Raw genomic sequence first — 4,290 nt, forward strand, 5'->3', positions numbered from 1 at the left:
TGGTGGCTCACAACCATCCGTAACGAGATCTGGCGCCCTCTTCTGGAGTGTCTGAAGACAGCTACAGTGTACTTACATATAATAAATAAATCTTTAAAAAAAAAAAAAGAGACTGGGTATGTGTGTGTGGTGTGTGGGGGTTTGGGGGAGGTGGGGGGGTCAGTGGCTGAGAGGAAATGGGGCATCAAATAGGAGGGGCGGAGCTATACAGCCGGAGGCAGGGGCACCTCTGGCCTCAGGTTTTCTATTTTCTCTGCCAATTATAGGTGAGAGAGGGGGCCACCAGGAAGCTGAGCGAGTGGTGAAGGTTTAGAACAGAGGCTGACCACTGGGGCCTGGAGGCCAGGCTGAAGTCAGGGACCATAAATCTGGGGTGGCACCAGTTTGCACGGTTGGTTGGTTTTCCTGTGCCTTCCAGTAGCCTGGAAATCGTGATGGGGAAAGCAGATGACTGGGTCTTCCAGGGCTGGGGAAGGCAGGGCACGGGGCCGTGGGAATGGAGGTGCCAGATCCCAACACATCACTGGAGGAGAAAGGAGAGCCAGGGAAAAAGGACAGCTTGGCAGCGTCTGAGGTCGGCACTTGGTTCCGTAGCTGAATGAAAGAGAATAGGAGAGATCTGTGAATGGAGACCAGCTTCATGAAAAGAAGGGAAATAAGTTCTGGCCTACAAAGGGGATGTTGGTATTTAAGATTGTGTGGGTGTCCAGTGTGTATGATATCACAAATCTATAATGTTGCCCTTGCGGGACACTGAAGCAGGAGGTTATGGAGTTTGAGCCAACCTGGGCTACACCGTGAGGCCCTGGCTCCAAAAAGAAAACAAACAGAAGAGCCCAGTGCAACCCAACTAACACAAAGATCTTTTCTTAGAAAAAGATTCATTTTCTTTTCAATTGCGTGTATACGTGTGGTTTTGCATCCATGAATGCAGTACCCGAGGAGGTCAAAAGAGGGCGTCAGGTGCCCTGGAGCGGGACTTCCAGACAATTGTGAGCTGGCTGATATGGGTGCTGGGAACCACATTCTGGTCCTCTGTGAGAGTGGCATATGCTTTATTTAACTGCTGAGCCATACGGTGGGTGGCTGAGAGGGAGAGGCGATCCCTGGAGGTCTGGGGCACAGGAGATGAAACTTGAGCATGTAGGGATGCCCTAGGTTTAGGCAAGTTCCCAGGATAATAGTAGGAGGCGGGAGGCAGAGGGACCTGTTACTGGTTCCTCATGGCTGGGGGGCCTCTGGCTAGATAATCCACATGACCAGCCAGGGTTGGGGGACCAGGTGCTGTGGCTAGAGTCAAATCTCCAGATGTGCCCTTCTATGGAAGAGGAAGTAGAAGGGACTGAGATGGTAGACTAAGGCAGAAGAATGTTGACACTCCCTCCCAACTGACTGGCTCTGACCTCTGACTTCCTGTGGGTTCCTCTGAATGCTTTTTTTTTTTTTAATTCATTTATAAGCCAGGCAGTGGTGGCACATGCCTTTAATTCCAGCATTTGGGAGGCAGAGACAGGCAAATTTCTGAGTTCAAGGCCAACCTGGTCTACAGAGTAAGTTCCAGGACAGCCAGGGCTACACAGAGAAACCCTGTCTCGAAAAACCAACCAACCAACCAACCAAACAAACAAAAAACCAAAAAAAAAAAAAAAAAATCATTTATTTTTATGTACGTTGGTGTTTTGGCTGCATGTATGTCTGTGTAAGGGTGTTGGATCCCCCTGAAACAGGAGTTGCAGACAGTTGAGAGCTGTCATGTGGGTGTTGGGAATTGAACCTGAATTCTCTGAAGAACAGCCAGTGCTCTTAACTGCTGAGCCATCTCTCCAGCCCCATGAGAGGTGGTCTTGTCTAGCATTATTCTTTGAGCCTGAAACACACCGCTCTCCCTGGCATGCGCACAGCCCCGATGTTGATTTCCTGTAAGCCATAGTGTAGGAGGATTGAAGCCCCTGTATGCTATGATCCCCCAGGCTCTGAGAAATGGGTTGCGGTATGGTGAAAGTGTGGGGACACTCTGTCCACATCGCCCTGGGGCACACAGCCATTTCTACCTTCCTAGCTGCCTGTACTAAAGTAACACAGAGCTGTCAATGACTTTAACAGTGGGTAAGGAAGGCCAGCAGAGTTCCTGGGGTAACACTGTCTAAATGCCTTCAAAGCTCTCAAGGCCCAGCTAAGGGCTTCACTCTGCACTGACTCCCACTTATTTATATCAGGAACTCTGATAAGACAAAGACTTCTAATTCTCCCGTTCATCTTTTTTATGCCAGTCTTTCAAGTGGTTGCTTGGGGTTTGTGTTTTCCATGTGATTTTTGTCTTGGAGCAAGGCCTCTGAAGGAAGCCTGGGGACAAGGTGACAGGGTTCTAATGGAGCAGCTCCTAGTATGCTCCTAGGGTCAGAGGATGCTGATGGATTCCTGCATCTCTAGGATGAGGACTTGCTAAGTGAGGATCACCTCCCCCCTTCCCCCCCCCCCACAAGGACAAGAATGGGGTTTGGGAGTGTAGAGGTTCCAGAAGCTGCCAGAGAGACTTTGTAGACACTTGACCAGCCCAGGGCTCTGATGTAATGGGTGGTGGATGGGGGTGGGCCAGGACCTTGAGAGTTGTTGAAAGGTACTTCTGAGTGAGCAGGGCTTTGAGGAACATGGTAAAGCACATAGTGGGACTAACACCTATGTGAGCACCACTCAGCCAGTCATGTGATATGACATAAATAAGCCCATACTCAACACTACAAGGATGGTCCTTTCCATTGGTCACATTAGGGACTTTCCAGCAGGCCTGATCACTCCCTTCTCCTCCTGTGTTTTTGCATACTGAGTGCCTTGGCTAGCCCCTGCAGCTCATGGTGGCAGGCCCTATCTGCACTCAGGGGCCTTGTGTGGCAGTTGAACCAGAGTCCCTTACCTCTGAAGAAGAGCTGACATGAGTAACCAGTTAGTAGTCTCTGCCGCTGCCGTGGCGTGGCCAACATCCTGCCCACAGTGGAGGTATGCAGGAACGCAGCTGCATCCAGGTACAGATGTTCACTTTCAGCTCTGCGGCTCTGGGCCTTCCGTGCATTCCTCCTCACTTGCTGGCCAAGGAGTCTGTCATAGGGTGCTGACAGAGGTAGTGACTGTGCCCAGGAGATGGCCAATGGGGGTTGCAGTTCTGAGGAGTGTAGTTCTGGAGTGAGGGGGCTGAGAGCACCTGTGACCATTAGGAAGGCTTTTATGAGCCTCTTACACCAAGCGGCTTCCTCCCCCAGCTCTGCAGCATAGCAAGGTTTCCTGTTTGCTCCCAAGCAGATGGAGCTGGAATCTCTCAGTACCTATTCCCATTCATAAATCACAGAATCACAGCCCATCCTGGGTGCTAGAGCTATCAATCTAATTACCATGAGGCATGTGTGTGTGTGTGTGTGTGTGCGCGCTCAAGAGTGCCTGTGGGTGTGTGTACGAGCACACATGCATGTGTGCACATGTGTAGGGTGGGAAGAGGAGCTGTGAGCATGCAGAGAATGCATCTGCCACTAGGGAGACAAGGATGAGCTGAGACTGTCACTTGTCTCGTTATGTGCGCAGCACTTGCAAGATGCTACCTGGCTCAATCTACCTGCATGGGGGTGCACTTGCCCTCTGGGCTGAGCACCAGCCTAGAGTTCATCCCAGAATACAGACTACAGAAACCTCAAATGGTCCTTATTTGCAAATGAAGGCTGGGATGCAGAAGAGGGCAAGGATGCCTTCCCACCTGAGGCACACCAGGAGAGCTACAGTAGTGCTTCCTGTGCCCCCAGAGGACACTGTCCCTGCCTCCCACTGTTTACAGCCCCTCCTTTTGCTAGGAGACTCCCACCTCTATCTACCGAAGGAGCCTGAGCTTACCAGGACCCTTGGAGGCTATTCCTTCAAGGGCTCCTCCTCCTTTCTTGGCTCCAGAGAAAGTCAATCCTTCATCAGTCCATGTTCCCTCATTGGTCTCCACTCCCCCCTCCCTTCCAAGTTATGGCTGAAGGGACCCATGGATGTACCTTTACCATTCCTTCCCACAGCTCTCTTTTATGCGCCCCCACCCCCACCCCCGGACCACTGCAAGGGCCCTAAGCTAGCCCAATAGACAAGAGTATTTTAGGAAAAGAGTTCTAAGGAGCCAGGAGGATTATTGTGAATCCGAGGGCAACCTAGGCTAGTGAGTTTATGGCTAGCCTGAGATACAGAGAAACCCTGTCTGAAAAACAAAAACAAACAATAATGGGGCTGGGGCTGGGGGGGGAGCGGAGGTGGGGTGGGCGGGGGCGGGGG

General features: G+C 51.4%; 1 long non-coding RNA gene across 1 annotated transcript in view; it reads right to left on the reverse strand.

The window, feature by feature from the left end:
- The window catches only part of LOC110312099, a 48,566-nt gene that overhangs the window by 28,670 nt on the left and 15,606 nt on the right, over positions 1-4,290 (reverse strand). The window contains exon 3 of the long non-coding RNA XR_002380022.1: positions 2,912-3,196. This is a non-coding gene — a long non-coding RNA (uncharacterized LOC110312099). The remainder of the gene's footprint in view (positions 1-2,911; positions 3,197-4,290) is intronic.

Source organism: Mus caroli, chromosome 16 (genome assembly GCF_900094665.2).
Source record: "Mus caroli chromosome 16, CAROLI_EIJ_v1.1, whole genome shotgun sequence".
Taxonomy (NCBI): domain Eukaryota; kingdom Metazoa; phylum Chordata; class Mammalia; order Rodentia; family Muridae; genus Mus; species Mus caroli.